The following is a 26,787-nucleotide window of genomic DNA, read 5'->3' as shown; positions in this document are numbered from 1 at the left end:
ATGTTGGAGAGGATGTGGAGAAAGGGGAACCCTCCTACACTGTTGGTGGGAATGCAAGCTGGTGCAGCCACTCTGGAAAACATTATGGAGGTTCCTCAAAAAGTTGAAAATAGAGCCACTCTATGACCCAGCAATTGCACTACTGGGTATTTACCCCAAAGATACAAATGTAGTGATCCAAAGAGGTACGGGCACCCCAATGTTTATAGCAGCAATGTCCACAATAGCCAAACTATGGAAACAGCCAAGATGTCCATTGACAGATGAATGGATAAAGAAGAGGTGGTATATATATACAATGGAATATTATGCAGCCATCAAAGGGAATGAAATCTTGCCATTTGCAACAACATGGATGGAACTAGAGGGTAATATGCTAAGCGAAATAAGTCAATCAGAGAAAGACGTGTATCATATGATCTTACTGATATGAGGAATTCTTAATCTCTGGAAACAAACTGAGGGTTGCTGGAGTGGTAGGGGGTGGGAGGGAGGGGTGGCTGGGTGATAGACATTTGGGAGGTTATCTGCCATCGTGAGCACTGTGAATTGTGTAAGACTGATGAATCACATACCTGTACCTCCGAAAGAAATAATACATTATATGTTAAAAAAAAATAGAGGATAGTAGGAAGGGAAAAATGAAGGGGGGGAAATTGGAGGGAGAGACAAACCTTGAGAGACTATGGACTCTGAGAAACAACCTGAGGGTTCTAGAGGGGAGGGGGTTTAGGGGATGGGTTAGCCTGGTGATGGGTATTAAAGAGGGCACATATTGAATGTTGCACTGGGTGTTATACGCAAACAATGAATCATGGAACAGTACATCAAAAACTAATGATGTAATGTATGGTGATTAACATAACACAGTAAAATTTTTAAAAATGTTTTAAGAAAAGAAAGATAAAAATAAAAAGTTTATGCTAATCCATTGCTTCACTTTTCTAAAGTGACATCTTGTCTTCACTAACATTTTCTAACACCAATCACATTTCTGCATCAGAAAGTCACAAACCCTTAGAATAGGTCTCACAAAGAAGCTCCATGGAACTCTAAAATCAAACCAAGTATGCTACTTGGAAAATCAAATTTGGTCCAATTGTTTCATGCTATGGTTAGGAAGGCAGAATCTTGCCATGCCTTACAAAATGTCATGTTCCTACTTAAAGGCAAAGCTAAGCTTAGAAAATCTATTCTCTTAAGCGCTCTGTATCTTCCTTCTTTCCCTTTTTGCTTCCTGTGTCCTGTCCATTATCCATCAGCAATCAGTTCCTTCTTTTATCCTGTATGAGATCCCATTTTGTTCCACCTCCAGTCCTGCTTTAGCTATTAGGTATTTTAAGAGGGCCCAGCCCTCAGACAGAGACTAGTTTGCCTATTCTTTGCTTTTTTTCTGAGACTGGTGGCAGTCAAAATCATGTTTATAACAAAATCCTGTTATAGTTATAGCATACTGCATGCTGTACCAGAATAGTTCGTTCAATTACTTCTGTGGTCACCTAGAATGAAGTTTCCATTGAGGGTAAGACTTATGGCAGGGATAGAGGATAAATGTACTTTCTCTTGTCAGTTTTGGCCTGGCTTTTGACAAAGTAAGAACCTAATGTGCCACTAGCAGTGACCAACTATGAGCCTTCATGTGGTACCATAACTTTCAGGGAACAGTCAGGTCTCTGATGGCAGGGTGCTTAAATTGACCCCTTCCATCACAGAGAGGGCACCATATATTTTCACAGAATAGACATCAATTGTAGATTTCCATTTTCTTTTTCTGACTATCATTCATCTTCCATTACTATCATATAAGAGAAACTTTTCTGGATGCTGATGGAATCTTAAATTACCTACCAAATGTCCTACCAAATGACTTAATTTACAGTGAAGGAAGCCGGACAATGAATGGATGCCTGTGGGATTTGTAGATCTTTCCTCATATGTCATCACCCAGAGCAGCTGGTCTTATAGATTGGTAGAATTGCCTATTAAAGACACTATTATGATACCAGCTGGAAGATAATACACATGAGTTTGTGGTGTTATCTTTATCATGTGATGCAATATTTGAAAATGCCACCAACATACACTGCTGTTTTTTTTCCCACAGCCCATACACAAGATCAGAGATAAAGGCACAGAAGTGGGGTAACATCTTTCACAATTTCACCTACAATAGTGAAATTTTGCTTCCCATTTCAGTGACCTTGGGCTAATTATTAGAATTTTTAGAACCCAGTGGAGGAGTGCTCTCATCACGGAACATGTCAATGATTCCAATGAACTAGGAGACTGCTCTGCAATTTAAGACCCCTCATGCCACTGGTGGAAAGAAAAATAAAAGCATCACACTGTGGGTTGTATAGATCTTACATGACAATTGAAAGGAAATAATGTAGTGCCACTCAATAAAGGCAGAGGGGAGCATGAATTGAACCCAGGGGAATCACCCACAATACTTCATATTATTTTATGCAAGGGCAAATGTGCATGGGGCTACACTGTTACCTCAATCAGACAGAGCACCAAAGCTCAGATTCCTTCAAGAATAAAAGTTGAGGCCATTCCACTGGGTAAACAACCCCCAACTGAAGACAAGCATATTTAATAGAGAAGGGATGGAATCGATGTCATCAGTTGCCTTGGATCCAATTGCAGCACTGAGGACTGTGGTCACTTTCTATGGAGTGCCTCCAGTGACAAAGGAAGAAATATTGTGTGGCAGGCTGCCTTGACTGCACCCTGGTTTACTAATCTTTCTGTGCCTCAGTTTTATCCCCTTTAAATTGTTGATAACAATGATACCTACCCCCTATACTTGCTATTAGTATTACATGGGATAGTGTAGAAACAAGCACAAAATTAAGTGCTTAATAAATATCATTTATTAACTGATGATAGCTATTATTATTGTTGATTGTTATTGTTTCTCTTTTGTTCCTTGCAATATCATCTGTTTATTTATGTACTTTTACAAAGCTCTCTCTCTCTCTTTTTTTCTTTTCCTTTTCTCTACTATTCAAAAGAGGGTTTGTTGGTCCTATTTAATCAAGAATGCTGAATATTGGGGGCACCCTGGTGGCTCAGTTGGTTAAGCGACTGCCTTAAGCTCAGGTCGTGATCTCAGGGTCCTGGGATCGAGCCCCGCATTGGGGTCCCTGCTTGGCGGGAAGCCTGCTTCTCCCTTTCCCATTCCCCTTGCTTGTGTTCCCTCTCTCGCTGTCTCTCTCTCTGCATCAAATAAATAAATAAAATCTTTTAAAAAAAAGAATGCTGAATATTGATGAGGCAATAGCAAAATTAGTAGAGGGATGGACATCTAGAGATTCCAGACTTGAAGCTTTATACAGCAGATGGTGAGATTTTAGGTTGTCTCCCTTCGGGGAGGGGCTATTATCAGTAACAGGAGAATAGTTGCATTTGAGAACTGTTTGTTTCTTATATACTTAACATTTTTAGAAGTGTTAGTGTAGCAACAAGGGATACGTGTAGATTTTTGGCAGTCCAAGAATTGGATTGTAGTGAATATTTGCCTTTTTATTTGATCCCCAATATTCCATTCCAATGCCTTTAGGAGCAGTTCCTCTGTAAGTGTGTTTTGGTGGGGCACATGGTAGCCTCAGTGGTCAGAGAGTCCCTCTCATTATCTGCAGGGAGGCACGTACCTGTGACTGAGGCCTGGAGAACTGGTTACTCTGACCTGGAAATTTGACTCTTCTGAGAGCAATCCAGAGATAAGGTTTGTCATTTTACACTAGTTGTAGCAACTGCCCTCCCACATAGCTTGCTTCTCACCATACTTTTTTTAGGTAATAGGGAGAAGGACATGGGGACAAACATGGGAAGAATGAAGACAATGGAAGATAACACCCTCCAGTGACTAAGGGCTCAATATGTGAGTATGCCCAGAAACTCCATAAGTCAATGGGTAAATTAGTATCTTGACAGGAGGAATACATGATTGACTATGCACAGGGGAGGGCAAGAGGGAGGAACAAAGAGAAAGGAACATCTTTCCTTAAAACAAACAAACAAACAAACAAAAACATTGTCAACCTTTCACAGTATCTCCAAAAAATGACTATGATCTAAGGAAACATGAAAATGAAAAGATAGGATTTTTTGAAAGAAACTTTTAAAGGCCGCTAGGGGAAGAGGAAGTCAACTTCAGGAACACTGCCAAGGAGAAGAAGAGATGACAGCCTCATGCATGAGAAACACTTCACCTCTCTCTGGAGTGACTTCAGAAAAATCCATGGGTCCATCAGGGAGTTAGGTAGTAAAAAAACATTTGACTCTCTTGGAAAGAACTGCCCCCAAAGCAGATATTTCTAGAGGTAGAAGAGAGAAGAGGGAATTTGAGAAAATCAGAAGAGGTTGAGTATATTTTGTTGCAATTAATCCAGCAGATAAATTTTTCCATGTTGAATGGCTTGTTTGGGGGTCAGCTTTTAACAAAACAGCAAAATACTATTAACAGAGTGCTGGCTTGGGCGTCAGAAGGCACAGGAGCAATGGATTTTGGTTTTCCTGCTAGGTTGTTTGTTTTCTTTAGTCCTCAATTTTCTAATATATAAAAGGAGTAGAAAAATCTGTATCCTACCTACATTGCAGGGTTGATTTTTACATTAAATGAGATAGTGTAAATAATAGAAATGTATATACTTTAAAGCTGTATAGAAAAAAAGGGTAATTCTATTTATAGGTATGAAATTTCTGAAACCTCACTAAGCAGAACTTACGTATCTGTAATGAACACTCTATAGACCATGGGATGCATGTACCCGATATAGCTTTGCTGGAGTGATCACAACCTAATTACAGCAACAAAGGGCTCAACCTGTTAAAAACGATTAAAGAGGGGCACCAGGGTGGCTCAGATGGTTAAGTGTCTGCCTTTGACTCAGGTCATGATCCCAGGGTCCTGGGATCGAGTCCCATGTCGGGCTCCTGGCTCAGCCGGGAGCCTGCTTCTCCCTCTCCGTCTGCCTCTCCCCCTGCTCATGCTCTCTCTCTCTCCATATCTCTGTGTCTCAAATGAATAAATAAAATCTTTAAAAAATAAACAAATAAATAAAAATGATTAAAGATGATCTCCCTCATTCACATTCTCACTTTGAGAAAAATTTCCTAAACTGAGTTATTATATCCATTTCTCCTGCCCCGGGGGTGGGCACAGTCTATTCTGTAGTTTGGAAATGGAAAATAAAGAAAGGTCAGGTCTTGTCATGGTATCACCTCTGGTTCTAACCCATGTCAACCCGGATGCAGAAGTCAACACTTTACTATCCTGCCACAACTTCCCAAGCATTATAAAATACACCAATAGTTTAACTGAGAACCTCACTGGGAGGAAAAAGAAAATAGCAAAGAACTTAAATTCTCTTCAAACATTTCTATTATTTTCCAAAGACCCCTTTATTTTTTTTAAGATTTAATTATTTATTTATTTGAGGGGGGAGGAGGAGAGGGAGAGTGAATCTCAAGCAGACTCCCTGCTGAGCTCAGAACCTGATGTGGGGCTGAATCTCATGACCCTGAGATCATAAACTGAGCTGAAACCAAGAGTCGGATGCTTAACCGACTGTGCCCTCAGTTGCCCCTCCAAAGACCCCTTTAGCCACCAGTCCTTAGATTTCACTCAAGCATTATTTCTCTCTTCTCCCCTTCCTTCCCCTCTCTCTCCTGACCACCAGTGGTCCCACAAGCCCTGAATGAATAACATCATAGATTTGTACTTTTCAAATTCAATGCCTATGCAAATACAGTAGCTGCATTTTAGTGTTCCTATGCTTAAAGCAAAACAAAAACCATTCCCCTGCAGTTCCAGATGGCTTATCCAAGAAATAATCTCATACAGGAACATACTCTGTTGTTAGGAAAAATAAACTTCTCTGCAATGAGTTATTTCAATGTCTTTGTAGTCAATGCCCAGAAACTCCATAAGTCAATGGGTAAATTAGTATCTTGACAGGAGGAATACATGATTGACTATGCACAGGGGAGGGCAAGAGGGAGGAACAAAGAGAAAGGAACATCTTTCCTCAAAACAAACAAACAAACAAACAAACAAACAAAAACATTGTCAACCTTTCACAGTATCTCCAAAAAATGACTATGATCTAAGGAAACATGAAAATGAAAAGATAGGATTTTTTGAAAGAAACTTTTAAAGGCCGCTAGGAGAAGAGGAAGTCAACTTTAGGAACACTGCCAAGGAGAAGAAGAGATGACAGCCTCATGCATGAAAAGCACAACTACTGCACCCACCCCTGGGATACAGCATTGCCAAATTCTCTTTGACCTGTTTTGAACCTCTGTGGGCATCAGATACCTAGAAGAGTTAAATTTCTGGCTTCTTTTTGGTTGGGTAAAGCCATATGTCTAGTTCCGGCCAATGAGTTTGAGCAGAAGTGATGTACTCGATTGAGCATTTACTTGCCCGCATTGCTACTCTCCAGAGTCCTATTTTTCCCATCTGCCACCGCAATGGTCTAGTTATAGATTAAGATATGGATGGTCAGTCAGTCTAGGTCCCAGGGTTATGAGGTGTGGAGTTCAGCCCCCAGCTGGCAATTGGCAGACATGAAGCATAAGAGATAAACACAACTTAAAAAACTTTTAGTCTTATAAGCCACAAATAATCTGAAGGTTGTTTGTTATAAAGTATAGCCTCCTCTATCCTGACTTCTATAATCTTTAACCCCAGAAAGGCTAAGCCCCTCTATAACAGCTTTTTTAGTTTTCCCTAATCTGTTGCTAACTCTGACAGCAATTGGCCTCCCAGATCCCAAATTCCTCCTCAAACCCTATGACCCTGTGAATATAGCTTTTTTCTCACAAAAATGTGTTGAAAGGCAGAGCATAAGATGGTATAAAACTCATTTTGTAGTTCTTTAAATTTTCATCTCAAAGAAAATCCTCCCCTCTTGTGTTTTTCATGTTCTGATAAAAAGACATTTTCTAAAGGACAAAAAAAAATTCCTATGAACAATCTACTTTTTCTGAACCAAAATTCATGTAAGACTTTTGTTGATTGGTAGTTTATGCTATTTGGTTCTTCAGATAGTACAGAGGGTTAGAGTCTGAGTTTTATAATCATCAGTAAGGAATGGGTCCAAATTCCTGGTTAATAAATTTCAAGAGAATGAGTTTGGGCAGTTTATATAACATATCTGAGTTTTGATTTCTTCTCTTATAAGATGGGGACAATTCCAATCCCTTCCCAAAAGATATTGTGAGAACTAAATTAGCTAATGCACTTTAAATCCTAATTATAGTTAGTGTCTGTCAAATAGTAAATGTTCAATAAATAGAAGCTATTATTATTATCTGGAAGTTCAGTAGATAGCCTGAAATACTGAAATAGTCATATAATTTTTGACAAAGAACATTATATTTACCTGGGAAAATTATACAGATAAAATGTGTGTGTGTGTATCTTTTAAATGAATAGCATTGTTCTTTTCACAATACTCTGAATAATACCTTTATAGATTTGTACTTTTCAAATTCAATGCCTATTCAAATATCAGCCACATTTTGAGTGTTCCTAGGGTTAAAACAAAACAAAACAAAACAAAAAACCCATCCCATTGTAAACTAAAAGTAACCTTGCTGTACATTTCATATACAAATGAAAGATAATGTATACAATTTTTAGAAAATTCACCTTATAGGGGCGCCTGGGTGGCTCAGTTGGTTAAGCGGCTGCTTTCGGCTCAGGTCATGATCCTGGAGTCCCAGGATCGAGTCCTGCATCGGGCTCCCTGCTCGGCGGGGAGTCTGCTTCTCCCTCTGACCCTCCTCCCTCTCATGCTCTCTGTCTCTCATTCTCTCTCTCTCAAATACAAAAAAAAAAAAAAAAAATTCACCTTATATTACTTGAAGAAAGTATACACATGGGATTGAAAAGATAATTCTTTTGGAGGGGACACCTGTCGTTTGTTGTGGGGAGATAACTAAACAGTCTTTTTTTTTTCTCTGAATAGCTCTTTCTATAGCTATCAGATTTTTTTCCCTCATTTCCTTTCCCCTGTTCCTCACAATCACTAACTCATATAAAGATACCTGAAGAAAAAGAAAGAAGGCAAAAAAGAGAGAAAGAGAGAAGAAAGAAAAAACAAGAAATATTGAAAGAGAGATTGAGAGAATGAGAGAGAGAGAGAGAGAGAAAGCATCCATTGAGGAGCAATATATCATAATTTGACTACGTATGTTCTATTTGTTATCTTATCTAATATTCACAGCTATCCTCTGAAATATGTATATTCTCCCTTTTGTATAGATGAGGAAGCTGAAGTCTGGAGGGAGGGAAAAGATCCCAGGAAAATTCCTGGGATCATAGATCTATTTTGAGCTAGTGTTTCCATGGGAACCCAGGCTGACACTGAAAGCCATTTTACATTGTTCAGTGTTCACTATCTAAGATTACTAATGAAGATCTTGGGGTGAGAATAAACCACTCTCCTTTCAACTTTGTCTGCCATCTTTGCCTGAGGACTACTGTAGAAAGCAGTTCTATTTCAAGACCAAAAACATTGTAGGATTTGGCAGACTTCTGTGTTGTCATGATATGGCAACCATCATTAAATTTTCCAGATTAAGTGAAGGCTTCTTTTGGCTTTAACACAGAAAGGTAGATTTCTGTGTTCCACCAAAAGTAAGCACATGTTTGGCCTTCTCACTTAACTGAGTCATTGCTAACTGAACATCTAATATGCAACTGTAACAGCCAGCCCTTTGTATACCTCCTTTAAAACAAGTTCATCTTGCTATACATACAAATATATTTTCAAGGTCTAGTTCCCCTTTAATTAAAGCTAAAAGATCTTGATTATTTCTTTTATCTGGCACCAAATTAATTATAAAAGCTGTATGTTAATATTAATATTGCTTCAATGTAGATCAATAGCTTGTATTACCTTTGAATCAAGCATTTCCATTTTATAACAAAACCTCACAGTGCAATTCAGAAAATCCAAGCACACAAATTTATGTAAAGATTTAAATGGAAGTGTTTTATCTTTTAATCATTCAACCAAGCTCCAGTTCAGTGGCATAATCTGCTTAAACTGCACACATCCTCACATCCACAGGAATCAAATGAAGGCAAGGTTTATGACATTTTTCTGTCATTTCCACCCATAATTCCCCTTGATGGGTTGCTGGAATTCACAGGGCTGAGGGGAATTACTGATTCCGAACCATTCAGCCAAATCTAGAATGCTTTAGTGCAACTCCATATTACCCTCTTCCTTCATGGCTGCATGACAGCAAGGAACAGGGTGTTACTGAGAATTCATCATATTTTTCTCCCAGAAGGAGGAGAAAAAAATACTACTTTAAATAAAAGTAATCTGATATATAACTTTATCCCTTTTCAAGAGGAGCAATATTTGATTTAATAGTCTGAGGTGTATTTCCTTGTATATTCTTAGTTTAAGGAGTGTTAGTGAAAGCGTGGCTGTGCTGAGGATGCTTCCTTTGCTGGCACCAAAATCTCAGAACAACAGGGATGGACTCGGATCCTGGATTTCTAGACTTTCTCCCTGGTGAAAGTTTCTCAGAGGAGAGCAGCAGAAGAGCTCTGGAGGTTGCCCCCTTTGGTGGAACCACTTCTTCTTTGGTCTACTGCTATTTATAGGCAGGTCTGCAAGCAGTGGGTAGAGGATCACGCAAGAGGGTCCTCATTATATAAACCCCTCACAGTGCTAACAGCTTCAGCTGCAAAGCAAGTTTCCAAACAATTACCTCTTGAGAATCAATTAGGCAAAGTTTTGGGTAGAGACACGGCCTGGGGCTTTAGGTGGGTCCAAACTGAGACCAAGTCCATGCTCAAGTCAATGGTCAGAAGGTATGGAAGGTCTGTGGGTCATGAAAACACGCAAGGAGACACTAACCTATTTTCTTTTATTCTCTTTACTTTTGTTTGCTTTTTTGTTTGTTTCTTTTGTTTTGTTTGCTTTTCTCTCCTTGCGTTTATTCTTTTTCTTGTTTGTCTTGGATTCAGTTTAGTTTTCCTTTTATTTTCATTTTCTTCATCCTTTTTAGTCACCACATGGAAGTTTTATTAAACATTCTTTTTCATTATAATGCTACACATATTTTTTGTTTCTTTTGATGGTGGCAAAGAGTGCAGGTGGTACAAAGAGTTTTTGTCTCACTGAAGTTCATATGGCTAGAAACTAATTTTTTTTACAAAAATTGAGAATTTCTGCTTTTGTCTTAGTATTCGAAACCCTTTCTTTAGACTTGTTCCTAAAAGCTTAGATTTGAAGACTGAGCAAATTAGTTACAGTGCTTTCATTGTGAATGTGTCACTAAACAACAAAAACAACAACCATGGATGCACTGATGACAGCATACAAAGATCACGTTTGTTGCCAAAGGTGCTCTGATTCTTGACTGAGCCTCTTTAGTGGGACTACAGTTGGATTTCACATGCAAATGGTACTTCGCCCATTTCCCTACTGATCAATGAGTCCCCGTTCATACGTTTCATTTCCTTCTCATGAAACTGGTATTTGGGACTATTCTGTGAAAAATAAATTAAAAAAAAAAAAGAATATGTGTTCTGGAACATAGACATTCCACTATTCTGTGAAAAGAATATGAGGTAGGAAGTACATTCTTAATAGGCCAGACTGACTATCCAACTGCTGTTTATAAAACTATTCTGTTGGTTTAAGTGACAGATTTGCCATTAACTAATTTGGGGAAAGACAATTCATCCTTTTAGGCCTCAATTCTCTTATTCATGAAAGATAGTGATCAGAATAAGTCATCATTTAAATTCCTTCTAGCTCTAACATTATGACTCTAAGGGCAAACTTGTGTATACCCCAGACAGTTATAACTTCACTACTCTCTCTTTTTTTTTTAAATATTTTATTTATTTATTTGATAGAGACACAGCGCGAGAGGGAACACAAGCAGGGGGAGTGGGAGAGGGAGAAGCAGGCTTCCTGCCGAGCAGGGAGCCCGATGTGGGACTCGATCCCAGGACCCTGGGATCATGACCTGAGCCGAAGGCAGACGCTTAACGACTGAGCCACCCAGGCGCCCCTAACTTCACTACTCTCTTAAGGCACTAAATGGCATAGACTTTGGGTACTCAAACTCATTTCTCTAATGTTTTGACTGTTCATCAATACTATTGTTAAGGATAGTTTTTACTCAGTTACCTTCCATCTTTACTTGGGTCATGTTCTTGGTCTGGGCTTACAGAAAAAGGGGAGTTACCACAAAAGAAGAAAAATAAGAATTTTTTAGTGTTTACCCTGAGCCTTACTCTGGCTAGAGATACATACATTTCACAATAATTTGTGAGTAGAGCATTATTGAATTGAGTATATCTAAGAAAAAAGTGAGTCAAAGATCAGCTAACTCAAGATCATGATGTAAATGAGTAGTAGAGATGAGATTTGAGACAAAGCTGCTTGATTTCAACACCCAGGCTACACTACCCCCTCTTGTAAGACATTATCTAGCTTTCCTTCTGCCTATGGGGTCCTGTTACACTTAGTTCCTGATTATGGGTTGTTTTACATATCTTTGGGGAAACAGAATGAAGAGCTAAGCTCTAGGTAAAGGCAGGTCCTTTCTTCTGTTGGAAGGCAAAATTGTAAAAATGGAATCAGAAACATGTCACACCTCTTCCACTCCAACTGACACACTTGTCACTTCCACTCACATTCTGTTGGTCAAAGTCAAGTCACATAGGGAAGCCCAAAGTCAGTAGGACCTGGATAGCTGCTTTACCTGTTGGGAAAGTATGGCAAAGGGAGTGGATAAAGAAAGCTACCAAAGGCAAGGAACACTTGGGGAAAACACTTTATCTATTTTATGAAACTATGGAATAGGTTGGTGGAGAAGTTTTAGAACCTCTTTTCTTAGAGATTATCAAAAAGAGAAAGAATGAACAAATTAATTTCCATTTTGTGAAATTCTAACTAAAAACAAGGCTACATAACTGCGAAACCATGATCATAAGATGGATATCATTTTCCTGTACTTTCAAAAAAAGGAAATATCAAGTACACAATATTCTTCCTGGGATGTATCCATAATTCTCTCTTAATCCATTCACTTTCCAATGGATTGCCACTATTTCTGAAATAAAAGCGTTCTTTTAATGATCACATCCTGAATTCTGTTTTAAAGGTAGTTTACCCTCACATAAGGCAAAATACTGTTAATGCTACAGAAGACCAAGTTCTAACCACTCCTAACTCTCACTATGAGAAAATTTTGTTTTTAAAATGAGACATTCTAAATCCAAACAAACTATATCTTATTCTCTACTAAATTCTTCCAAAGTATTATCTTTTTCTGTCTCTGTGTGTGTGTGTGTGTGTGTGTGTGTGTGTTTGTTTAAAGGAATTATAGTGGAGTCTAGACTATTGATTTCTGGCAAGAGCAAATTCCTAATGAGCTAACTTTGAGTGATAAATTAACAACAAAGTCAAACTTTAGACTTCCCACTCTTGCTTTCACTTTGGCCTCTACTTCCTTTCATCTAACTGCAAAGACACCAAAAGACATATCCTAGCTTCCAGGGAGACAGTGCACATTAAGGGTTTGCAGAGCTGAATTTGTTTATGTGTCACACAAAAGCATTTATTTCTTAGCAACAAAGGAAGTCATCATTTTGAGGTCACTCTGATTACTCATCTGTATGCAAGAAATTGTCTTCTAAATGAACCTTTTCCACCCCTCTTTTAATAATGATTTGTTCTCCAACACTTACGAGATTAGATTGAATGTGCCAAATCAAGGTAGAGAAATGACAGCTTTAATGTGCACTGAGCCAGTGCTTAAGGAAATTGCGATGATAGTTTATCTTTTACCATGACTAAGCTAAGAACTGAGCTAAGAATTTAAAGAGATATTGTTTCTACTATTTTAAAGGTTGGTTTAAAATCATAGCTGCTTCTTATGCCACCAAGTATACCAAAGAGTGATGAAACAGATTTCTTCTATAAATTATGAAGACAACTTAAGTTACAGAGAGGTTGCAAAAAATTTTCAGTGATATACAGTAAGTCTCAAGGAGACTGGTATTCCATAAAACAAACTACCATTATGAAATATCAATAATTATTATCAATAGTAATTATCAATAATTATTCTTAATAGTAAAAGCTACTTCACACATACAAAGTTTTATAATTATAAAGCTTCTTTTTTTTTAAAGATTTTATTTATTTATTTGAGAGAGAGAGAATGAGAGACAGAGAGCATGAGAGGGAGGAGGGTCAGAGGGAGAAGCAGACTCCCTGCTGAGCAGGGAGCCGGATGCGGGACTCGATCCCGGGACTCCAGGATCGTGACCTGAGCCGAAGGCAGTTGCTTAACCAACTGAGCCACCCAGGCACCCCTAATTATAACGCTTCTTAAATTGCATCATTTCCTATGATCCTCTTTGGACTCTGGAAGACAGATAGAGCTATCATATTTTTTTCTAAATGAAGGAATTAGTAGCTCTTTTCACACATGAGTTGACTTCTAGTATCTGATATCTCTAAGATTCTATAACAAGTTCATAGATCAGTCAAAATTTGTGACAGTTTGAACTACTTTGTTTAAAGTTTTTTTTTTGCTTTTCATAGATAAATAATATGTTTTCCCTCCTAAGGAAATGAGTTGTACAAACAAGATTGCTAATACAATGGTTAAATTACCTAATAGAACACTATTTCACAAGTGTCTTAAAGTACTTGAAAACACTCATTGACTATGCCAGAATTCATGGACCAATGAAAAATTATACTAATTAATTGATAAAATGAGTTATTTTGTTTCTTCATTTTTTAGATTTCCATTAAGATTTAATATGTGAATGTTGTTCTATTTGGACATTTTAGTAGTTCTATTCATAGTTAGCATTATTTGCTTAGATATCCGTTAGGGATAGTTTTGCATACATAATATTATGACAAAGAATTATCTCCTTGATTACCAACAGCCATAAAAAAAATAAAAATTAAGCAACCTGTTTCTGTATTTCCTACCTTTTGTATAAGACAGCAATAACTCTAACCATCAGATTATTTGCCTTTTGTTTGATTGACTGAGTGATAGATTTTTAGTATATCTTTATAACAACAAACAAACAAAATAAAATTCCATTTTGTCTACAGCTTCCTTTCTTTTTCTTTCTTCTTTTAAATTGGTACAGAGATTTTGCATTTACCCCTTGGCCCACACATGCCTTCTCTCATTATCAACATCCCCCACCATACTGGTACATTTGTTACAACTGATGAACCTACACTGACACATCATTATCAACAAAAGTTCTTAGTTTACATCAGAGTTCACTCTTCATGTTCTACATTCTATGGGTTTGGACAAATGTATAAAGACATGGATCCATCATTATTGTATTGTCACCCTTAAAAGTAAAACAGCCAGTTATTTTACCAGCAAAATTTTTTCCCCTAGGAATAGCACAGGTGATTTAATTTTAGCCATTCTGATTTGAATTTAATGATATATTCTTGTACTTTTAATTAGCATTTGCCTAATAGCTAATGATGTAGAAAATCATTCCATGTGCTTATTAAAATATCTATGTCCTCTTTGGAGATATATGTGTTTTGCTCTTACAACTATATGTTTTTTATTTTATCTATTTTTTTTTTACTATTTTTTTTTAAGATTTTATTTATTTGACAAAGAGAGACACAGTGAGAGAGGGAACACAAGCAGGGGGAGTGGGAGAGGGAGAAGCAGGCTCCCCATGGAGCAGGGAGCCCGATGCGAGGCTTGATCCCAGGACCTGGGACCATGACCTGAGCCAAAGACAGACACCCAATGACTGAGCCACCCAGGTGCCCCACTATTGAGTTTTAAATATATATTTATTTTATCTATTTTTTTATCTATTTGTTTTTTAATATTGAGTTTTAAATATATAAGAATATATATGTGTGTATATACACATATACATATTAATGAATATATACATTCTAGGTACTAGTGCTTTGTCAGATATACGGTTTGGAAATACTTCCTCCCACTCTCTAGCTGGTCCTGTCATACTCTTAACAGGATCTTTCACAGAACATTTTTTTTTCTAACATGAAAATATTTTAATGATATTTTTGTAGCACAAAAATTTAAACTGAGATTAAGAAGAATGTGAGGGAATCTACAAAATCATTAAATTATGTTGTTTTAAATCTTGACATAACCTGGATACTGAAAATGAACAGGTGTCCTATCAGCAGAGGTTCCATTTCTCCTCTCAAAGGCAGAGTATTGTGACACATTAATTATGATCATGTCCAATTTATCTTTTATCTTTTTATGAATCTTGCTTTTGGTATTAAGTCAAGGTATTCCTTGCCTTGCCCTAGGTGCTGAAGACATTCTCTCTGTTTTTTCCTAAACGTTTTATAGAGTTACATTTTATATTCATGTCTATGAACCACTTTGAGTTAATTTTTGTGTAAAGTGTGAGATTTAGGTCAAAGTTTTGTTTGTTCATTTGTTGGCTTATTGATGTCTAATTGTTATAGCATCATTTGTTGATCTTTCAGTAAGTTACTCTTCCCCTAGCAAATTACTTTTATATCTTGGTCAAAAATCAGTTGCGCATACTTGTTTTGGTCTATTTGTAGATTCTCTATTGTATTTCATTAATGTATATGTCTATCCCTCCACCAATACCAAACAGTCTTGGTTATAGTAGCCATATAAGTTAAATTGGTTGTCTGATTCCTCCCAATATATTCTTATTTTCAAAATTGTTTTAACTATTTTAATGTTTACCTCTCCATATAAATTTTAGAGCTATCTTGTCTATTAATAGAAAACAAAAATAGAAACAAAAAAACAAAACCTTTCTAGGGTTTTGAAAAGAACTTCTCACTCAATTTGGGGAGAGTTGACATCTTTACTACGTGAGATTTTCTAATCTATGAACATGGTATATCTCTCCATTTATGTCTACTTTGATTTCTTTTGTCAGCATTGTATAGTTTTTAGCATGCAAGTCTTATATATGCTTTGATAGATTTATACCCAAGTATTTCATATTTTTATCAATTGTAAATATTATATTTTTAATTTTAGTGTCCATGTGTTTATTACTAATAAATGAAAACATAATTTTTCTATGTTCACTTTGTAACCTATCTTGCTTAACTCAATTCACTCACTTAACTCACTTAATCCTAGGTGTTTTGTTGTTGTTGTTGTTGCTTTTTAATTCTTCTGAAGTTTTTACCTAAGCAATTATGTTATCTACCAATATGAGCAGTTTCATTTCCTTCTCTCCAGGCTATATTCCTTTTATTTATTCTTCTTGCCTTATGGTATAGCCAGGCTTCTAGCACTTTGTTGAATAAAAGTGGTGAGCATGGACATCCGTGTCTTCTTCCTGATCTTAGGAGTAAAGCCTTCAGTTTTTCATCATTAAGTATAATGTTAGCTGCAGGTTTTTTGTAGATATTCTACCAAGTTGAAGACATTCACCTCTTTTACTATCTTTATCATGAATATATGTTAAATTATGTCATATGCATTTCTGCATTGATTGGTATAATCATTTGATTTTTTCTCCTTTAGTCAATTAATATGTTGAATTACATTGATTGGTTTTTTAATGCTGAGCCAGCCTTGCATCTATGAAAAAATCTACTTAGTCATGGTGTATAATTACTTTTCTTTGTTGCTGAAATCTATTTGTTAAAATTATGTTGAGAATTTTTTTGTTTAAATCTGTAGTAATCAAAACAGTATGGTACTGGCACAAAAATAGACACATAGATCAATGGAACTGAACAGAAAATGCAGAAATATACCCACAATTATATGGTCAACTATTCTTCGACAAAGGAGGCAAGAATATCCAGTGAGAAAAAAAGCAATCTCTTCAACAAATGGTGTTGGGAAAACTGGACAACTACATGGAAAAGAATGAAACTGGACCACTTTCTAATACCATACAGAATAATAAACTCAAAATTGATTAAAGACCTAAATGTGAGACCTGAAACAATAAAAATCCTAGAGGATAACAAAGGCAGTAAGTAACTTCTTTGACATTAGCTGTAGCAACTTTTCTCTATATATGTCTCCTGAGGTAAGAGAAACAAAAGGAAAAATAAACTACTGAGACTACATCAACATAAAAAGCTTCTCCACAGTAAAGGAAACAATCAACAAAACTAAAAGGCAACCTATGGAATGAGAGAAGATATTTGCAAATGGCATATCCAATAAAGGGTTAGTATCCAAAATATATAAAGAAGATATACACCTCAACACCAACACCCTAAAAACAAAACAAAACAAAACAAAACAAGAAAACCAACAAATAATCCAATTTAAAAATGGGCAGAAGACATGAACAGTCATTTCTCCAAAGAAGACATCCAGATGCCAGCAGATACATACTAAAAGCTCAATATCACTAATCATTAGGGAAATTCAAATCAAAACCACAGTGAGCTATCACCTCACACCTGTCAGAATGGCTAAAATTAACAATACAAGAAACAACAGGTGTTGGCAAGGATATGGAGAAAAAGGAACACTCCTGCAGTCCTGCACTGCTGGTGGAAATGCAAACTAGTGCAGCTACTATGGAAAACTGTATGGAGGTTCCTCAAAAAGTTAAAAATAGAACTACCTTATGATCCAGCAATCATACTACTAGATATTTACCCAAAGAATACAAGAACACTAAATTATGACTAACATAATAAAAACAAACAAACAAAAAACCACAAAAAACAAAAACAAAGGGATACATGAACCCCTATGTTTATAGTAGCATTATTTACAATAGCCAAGATATGGAAGCAGCCCAAGTGTCCATAGATTGATGAATGGATAAAGAAGAGGTGGCATGTACATACAATGGAATATTATTCAACCATAAAAAGAATGGAATCTTTCTGCCATGTGCAAAGACATGGATGGAGCTAGAAAGTATAATGCTAAGCAAAATAATCAGAGAAAGACAAATACCATATTATTTCACTCATATGTGGAATTTAAAAAACAAAACAAATGAACAAATAAAAAAAAAGGACAAACAAAAAATTTGACTCTTAAATATGGAGAACAAACTGATGGTTACCAGAGGGGAGGTGGGGGGTTGGGTGAAATAAGTGAAGAGCATTAAGAGTCCACATATCATGGTGAGCACTGAGTAATGTATAGAATTGTTGAATCACTATATTGTACACCTGAAAATTATAAAACACTGTTTGTTAATTATAATAGAATTAAGAAAATACAAAGTTAAAATAATTGAAATTACACAGAAGGTATTTTCTGACCACAGTGGACTTGAAAAGAGAAAGAGAACATAAAAATCTTCAAACACTTGGAAATTAAAAAAAAGTAAAAGTCTTTTACATAATCCATGGATTATAGGGGAAATCTCATGGGAAATTAAAAAAAATACATTGAACTGAATCAAAAGGAAATTAAAACATATCAAATTTTGTGGGACATAGCCAAAGCCATGTTGAGAAGGAAATTTATACTACTAAATGCATACATTAAAAAAAAAAATTGAAAGTCTCAAGTCAATAATCTAAGCTCCCACCTCAAGAACACAGAAAAAGAAGGGCAAAATAACACTAACAGAGGAAAGGATAAAGATCAGAACACAAAATAATGAAATTGAAAACATAAAAACGATAAAGAAAATCAATGAATCAAAGAGCTGGTTCTTTGAAAATTAATTATACTTTGTCTTGGTGTGACTTTCTTCAGGTTTCATCCTATTGTTTGCTCAGCTTCTGTAGGATTATGTCTTCTACCAAATTGGAAAGTTTTCAGCTAATTTTTTTTAATTACTTTCTCAGTAATATCTTTCTCCTCCTTCTAGGATTCTAATGACGAATGCAGGATTTTTTTGTTATAGTATCACAGGTTCTTAAAGCTTTGTTCATTTATTCTTCCAATACATTTTCTCTCTGTTCATGTTGGGTATTTTCATTGTCACTGAATTTTTCCTCTGGTTCCATCACTCTACTGTTGAACCCATCAACTGAATTGTTGTTAATTGTTTTGTTTTTGCTTCTTTGACTATTGCCTTTTAAGGTCTAAAATTTCTATTTTTTGTTCTTCTTTATATCTTTTATTTATTTGCTAAGACTTTCTATTTCTTTGCTGAGATCTTTCAGTTTGTTGTTTCGAGCATGTCCAAAATTGCTTGTTGCAGCACTTTCATCATGGCTGCTTTAAAATCTTTGGCAGATCATTCTAACATGTCTGTCATCTCACTGTTGGCATTTAATGATTGTCTTTTTTCATTCAGTTTCAGATCTTTCTCATTCTTGGCATGATGAATGACATTCAGTTGAAATCGGGTCACTTTTCATTATGTATGAAACTCTGGATCTTATTTAAATCTGTTTTAACTGGATTTTTTGGACACTATTCTGTTAGGGATAAGTGAGGCCCCAACTATCAAATGGAGACAGAAGTCTAGATTTCCCTACTGTTTATAGCCAACAGGAGGCAAGTCTCCTTATTACTTCTGGATGTGAATGGGAGTTCTGGCTCCCCATGTGGCCTCCAATGACACTACCATGGGGATGGTCTCATTACTGCCAGTCAGGGATGAATATACTCACTAGACCTCCTCTACTATCAAACCAGAAAACCTAAGGAACTCAACACCATGTGGTTCCTCAAGTCCTGAGGTCCCTAGCTGTTATGCTTTTCTCCCACATTTCAAAGTATTCTTATGCTTGTGATCATGATTTTCAGTTGTATTTAGCAGAAAAAAAATGGGGGAGGGGAGGATTATGTCTACTCCATCTTCTCAAAAGCAGAAGTCCTATACATCATTTTTTAGTTTTGATTGAATATTTTGAACCTGTATGGAGCCTTGCTTTTAGTTGTCTTTGTTGTTTTTTAACATCTGATTTCCGTCCTTTTTAGTGAAATGTTTCTGCATTTTCCAGGAACTAGCTAATGGTTTCCAGCAAGTGCTTTTATAGCTTTTTTATTATTTTGTGTTATATTCAAGAGAATATTTTTGATGTTTTGTTGTTATGAAGTGTTCAAATAGAAATGCAACACATAAGCATTTTTATTTTTCTACCTAGATAAACTTGTGTGATATGAAATGGTTTCAATATTAGATTTTCTTGTGTTGTTTTTGCAAAGCCAGCTCTACAGCACAGCAAAGGCTATTACTGTCTGAATTAAATATAAGTCATGGAAGCCAAAGTAAGACACTATTTAAGGTGTACATACTTGTGATGAGATGTTAAGTGCTTTTAATATGCTCTAAAACATTATAGTTAATTAATTCAACAACTTGTTTGCTCTAAGTGTTGACAATATATGTGAGCTTAAGCTTAAGTGGTGCTTTTTAGGCCTCTTTGATTTTACATGACAAGTACATTCCTAAAATGTTAGGATTATTGACTCAAAAATTATTAGAGCTAGAAAGTCACTCTTAAATTTTGGTACATGTTTCTGGGCACATGACAGTATACATGGGTTACAGAAAGTCAAAATATTGACAGAGCATAGTTTTACATACAATAACTAATATTATAAAATATGGAGAATATTTTGAACTTTTATGTTCATGCTACTGTGTATGAACAAAATCATGAGATATTGTTTTCCTTTTTTGTCTTGTTTGTAAGTATTGCTGTTAATCATCCTTTAAAAAAAAAAAAAAGGGCACCTGGGTGGCTCAGTTGGTTAAGTGACTGCCTTTGGCTCAGGTCATGATCCCGGAGTCCCGGGATCAAGTCCCACATTGGGCTCCCTGCTCAGCGAGGAGCCTGCTTCTCCCTCTGACCCTCCCCCCTCTCATGTACTCTCTCTCTCTCTCATTCTCGCTCTCTCAAATAAATAAACAAATCTTGAAAAAAAAGAAGATAAAAAAAAAGCTCAGAAAATTGAACTACTGTATGTAACTTCAGCTCTTGTCATAATTTGATATATTGTTATATTGATGCTAGATAACAAAATCCAGTGTTTCTAGTACTTCAGTCTGTTCAAAGCAAATAGGGTTGATACTGACATGAAAGTCAAATATGTTGATGTCATTTAAAAATAGTCCTTAGGGGCGCCTGTGTGGCTCAGATGGCTAAGCATCTGCCTTTGGCTCAGGTCATGATCCCAGGGTCCTGGGATTGAGTCCCACATCCCCGCTGAGCAGGGAGCCCACTTCTCCCTCTGCCTCTCTCTCTCTCTCTCTTATGAATAAATAAATAAAATCTTAAAAAAAAAATAGTCCTTAGTGTGACCTTATATAGATGGCCTTATAGCACATATTTTTCAAAAATGTGCCATCTTATGAACCAGTGGTTTTTTTTACTCTGGGTTACTTAAAAAAATCTTACTCAAATTATTATACCATGTACACTCAATCATCTTCTGTTCATCTGTGCCCTTACTCCTTCAAAAATATTTATTTAATGTCTATTTTGTATCAGTAAAGTGCTAGGCAGTAGGAATCGAGTGGTAAACAAGAATTATATGATTCTGGGGCACCTGGGTGGCTCAGTCAGTTAAGCATCTGCCTTTGGCTCAGGTTATGATCCCAGCATCCTGGGATCAAGCCCCACATTGGGCTCCCTGCTCAGCAGGGAGTCTGCTTCTTCCTCTCCCTCTGCTCCCCTGCTCCTGCTCTCTCACTCCCTCTCTATGTCAAATAAATTAAATAAATAAATAAAGAATTATATGATTCTGCTCTTACTAGACTTACTGTCCAAAAAGAAAGACAAATATATAAACAGAAATATAAAGTAGGATTTAAGTTATGGGAATTTACAGTAAAAAAATTGGCTTCCTAACATGTAAGTGCTAAAAAATCTGTTAGGTGATTGTTGGTGAATCTTTGTATATGCATAATTACAGTTTGTATTTCTCACCATTTACATGTTTCAAATGGATCAACTTTAAACTATATTTTCCATAAGAAACATATATTTTTGTATATAAATATAAAATTTGAAATCCAAAAATTTAAACAAATAAAAACTTAATGAAAAAAATTTAGAACAATATGGAGTTAATTAGTGGAACTGGAGGTGTTTTCCCTTAAAAATCTAGGCAATAAATCTTCCAGTAGAAAAGATTATATGACCCTATTCACAGTTATAGGCAAATAGCTGCAGGTAATCTAATAATTGCAGATTGTACTTAAATACTTATATGAGATATAATTTTCTGTTATTAATATGAAAATGAATCTACGCTTCTTTTGTGAATAAACCCTAAGTAATAACTACATGCGACTATGACACTTGCGGAGAGGTTCATAAAATAAAATGAAAGTGATGGAAGAAAATTACGTTTTTGCAAATAAAAATAAAAAGGTGTGTCCATATACAATATAATGAAAGGCAGAATTAAATAAGAAAGTGAAAACATGTTTGCATGTCCTCCAGGTTTTTCGGGTTTGTCCTGGGAGGTGAAGCTTAGGCAACTGGAGAAAATTTGGTGATCCCTTTAACTAGAGATACCTAAATCTACTTTTCAATTAAGAAAGCCAGAGAGCAAGAGTAAGAGAGAAAAAGAGAGAGTTCGAGTATCATATCCCCACCCCCAAAATGTACTTTTATAGAATTGGAGCTAAAATAAATTATTTTAATGAACCTAAGGGATTATTTAGAAGGATTATTTTGATACTTAGGTGGTAAAAATTAACCGGGATATTTAGAAATTACCACTGAACATGTTATTATTAATTTTATTGCTCTTTTCCATTCTGTTTCTAAATATATTGCTATATTTTTCATGGAAATGTATTAATTACAAAATATTTTATAGAAAACTACTAGTAAATATACTTTTTCTTTTTGGCAGGAGAAGTGAATGAAATTGGGCAGAGGTGAAGCCAAGTCTATAACAGATAAGTCACTAAGTGTGGTACCATTGCACCATGGAAATAGCAAATCCTGAATGTGTGACCACCCACTTCATTCTCCAAGAATAACAGTAATGGTAAGTGCTCAAGATGGCCATCAAAATGTAAATTTCTTAATGTGACCCATTTGCCAAATGTCCATTTAGTCTCTATGTAGAAAAGTCACCAGACTGGTTTTTCTCCACTTGCCCCCCCAGATCCACTCTCCATATTTCCCTTCCTTGCTCTAAACCTAGGTAACTGTTCCCTACATCTTCCAAGCTATTTCATCACTTGTTTTGGGGGGAATTCAGCTAGTCCTGGGCAATCAGATATGTTTTCATCCCTGCTTCCTCTCTGCTTTGTATACTGACATTCTGGCCCTGGTGGTATTCTGCACTCAGAGCTCCTGCCAGGCAGTTCCTCCTGTAAGGCTCCAGCTCACATTGGGCTTCAGCAAAACTATTTCTTCACTTGCTCCTACAGTCTTAGAAGTGGTTAAAGCTTCCTGCTAGCACTAGTCTCTGAGTACTAAATATCCCTTTTTCTTTCTCCTAAAGTACTCCCTTTATACAAGTCTCTCCATTTCAACACTCTGAAATGTTTCCTGATGGATTGATGACAAATATTTAACTTTCTCAACTATATTTGGAGGAAACTGTTCACTGAAAACAGATGAATTTTTGACCTTCCCTATAGTTTTAACCTTCCCTCACAATATTATAATTACAAAGAAAAAAATCTGATCAAAGAGTCAGTGACTACACAATAATCATCATTCATTGAATGTTTACTATGTATGAGGGACCACTTCAAGCACTTCACAAATATCAATTCTTTTTTTGTCAAACTGTCATATATGGTAGTTGCTATTATAATTCTTCATTTATAAGCAAGAAAAGTGAAGGACAAAATGTTTTAATGAGAAAGGTGGTAAACTTAGTGAGTGCGAGTCAGGCAGTCTTAATCAGGCTCTTAATTTTTGTGCTATAATACTTCCAACATAAGTTAGCTAAAATCTTAGTAAGATGTACTAATCTAAATTTCTACCAACAGCTGTTTGAAAGTAGTGTACCCTTCACTGCTGAACCACCTCATTGGCTGCACTAAATTTGTCCTTAGTGATAGAGATAAAACTGTTATTTGAACTGACACATGTCCTATAATGTATTGCACTAGCATTGTGAACTTTGGCTACAAAAACACATAATTCATTTATTACATTTGCATGCTTGATTGCCCCCTCCTCCACTACAGCTGTACCCTTCAGGGGACAGGGATTATTTCCATATTGTTCACTGTTGTATTCTTAATGTTTTGCAAAGTGCCTGACACATCTTAGGCACTAAATAGATTTTTACTAAGTAAATGAATAAGCAAATGTATGAATTTGTGTATCACTGGGTTCTCACAATATTATAATTACAAAAAAAGAAAAGAAAATTGCAGGGTTGCTAAACCTAATAGAAATGCTACAACTTTTAGAATTTAGCCCAATTTTCCAAAATTTGTAGATACTAATGCAAGAGTTTTTCTCATTAACCCATGTGATAGGTAGAAACTTGCTTCATCTATCAGAGTTAATAATTGTAAATATAGATTAGAATAAAAAAACTTTCTTGTACTTTTTTCTAACAAAGGAAATTTTTCAAGTATATAAAAATTGAAAGAATTATACAGGAAATTGATATACTAACGACTTGATTTTACAGTGAACATTTTGTTATGTTTTCCTTGTCATGAAACTCTCCTTCTCTTCAGTCCCTCCCCCACCCTCTCTTTTTAATATATATAATAGTAGATTGTTGATATCAGTGAATGGTACCCCTAACTACTTTGGGGTACTTATCATTAACTAGAGTTCAATATGTTTTCATTTTTAGGTATAATTTTAAAATAAAATAAAATGGATTCACAGGTGAATTCTACAAACATTTAAAGAAGAGTTAATATCTATTCTTCTCAAACCCTTCCAAAAAATAGAAGAGGAAGGAAAGCTTCCAAATTCATTCTACAAGGCCAGCATTACCCAATACCAAAACCAGAAAAAGACACCACAAAATGGAAGGAAGGAAGGAAGGAAGGAAGGAAGAAAGGAAAGAAAGAAAGAAAGAAAGGAATAAAGAAAGAAAGAAAGAAAGAAACAAGGAAAGAAAGAAAGAAGAGAATACTACAGGCCAGTATCTCTAATGAACATAGGTGCAAAAATCTTCAACAGAATATAAGCAAACTGAATCCAACAAAATATTTTAAAAAATCATTCACCATGATCAAGTGAGATTTGATTCTAGGTATGTAAGGATGGTTCAACATTTACAAATCAATCAATGTGATGTATCACATTAACAAGAGAAAGGATACAGTTAGTATCATACACAATGGTGAAAAACTGAGAGCTTTTCCTTTAAGATCAGGAACAAGACAAGGATATCCACTCTCACTTGTACTCAACATAGTATTGGAAGTCCCAGTCACAGCAATCAGACAAAAAAAAAAAAAAGAAAAGAAAAAAGAAAGAAAGTAAGTAGAGGGATCCAAATTGGTAAGGAAGAAATAAAATTTTCACTATTTGCAGATGACATGATACTATATATAGGAAACCTCAAAGACTTCACCAAAAAACCATTAGAACAGATAAATGAATTCAGTAAAGTTGCAGGATATAAAATTAATATACAGGAATCTATTGCATTTCTTTACACTAACCATTAAGTAGCAGAAACAGAAATTAAGAAAATAATCCCATTTATAATTGCACCAAAAATAATAAAATACCTAGGAGTAAACTTAACCAAGGAGGTGAAAGACATATACTCTGAAAACTATAAAACACTGATGAAAGAAATTGAAGGTGATACAACCAAATGGAAAAATATTCCATGCTCATGGATTGGGAAAACAAATACTGTTAAAATGTCCATACTACCCAAAGCAATCTATAGATTTAATACAGTCCCTATTGAAATATCAAAAGTAAAATAGACAATGTACAGATATCAAGTGTCTCATTTGATGAGTTTTGACAAACACATACAACTAAGTATCCCACCATCAATTCAAGATACAATACATTATCATTGCTCTACCAAATTCCCTTAATGACCCCTCTCTGGCAATCTCTACCTCCACCCCCTTCCAGACTGATTGGTATTTTTTCCACCAGAGTTTCGTTGTGCCTATCCTAGAACCATCTTAATAACCATTCTCAGCATTTCCAAATAAGAGTGCTACTTTTCCTGATAGGAATTTTACCTGTCTTCAAACAATGCAAGTCTTCCCTCGCCTTCTCTTTTTCATACAGTCTTTGACTTCCAATCATTCTAATGGAGGTTCCAGAGTGTCTTTAATGGTTTCAGATAGTTATTTCCCAACTAATATTGAAGCTTATAGTATCACATATTTCCTAGTAATTCTGTGTATGTATAAGCTTGTACAATTTAATTTGCTTACTTTGTTAATCTGTGGTTTGTGAAAGATATCTGAAGAGACTCGAATTTAGACAGCTGCCATTATCCAACAGAAATCTTCCAGTGCAAATCTTCATGACCTATGTTATTTTCTGAAAATAAACATGTTGGATAATTAATAGTTTTACTAAGGTGGAAGTCTCCATAGTGGAATGCTTGTATCTCAGGGAATGAGACAAAAATTTTAGAAATTTCTGTATCTGTTTTCTTTCTTGATCTAAAAACACAAGGAAGGTATTAAGCTTCAATAAAATAATCAATAATTGTCTATACATATAAATTAATAACTTAAATTTCCATTACTTAAATTTCCAGGAATATAATATTTATATTATAAAAATGGGAAGATGGCAGAGGAGTAGGAGACCTGGATTTCATCTCCTCTCAGGAATTCAGCTGGATAGGGATCAAACCATTCTGAACACCTACAAACTCAACGGGAGATCGAAGAAAGGAATAGCAACAACTCTCTGAACA

This window comes from Leptonychotes weddellii, chromosome 2 (genome assembly GCF_054177405.1).
Source record: "Leptonychotes weddellii isolate Sample4059 chromosome 2, ASM5417740v2, whole genome shotgun sequence".
NCBI classification, from domain to species: Eukaryota; Metazoa; Chordata; class Mammalia; order Carnivora; family Phocidae; genus Leptonychotes; species Leptonychotes weddellii.
This window is presented reverse-complemented; position numbering follows the sequence as displayed.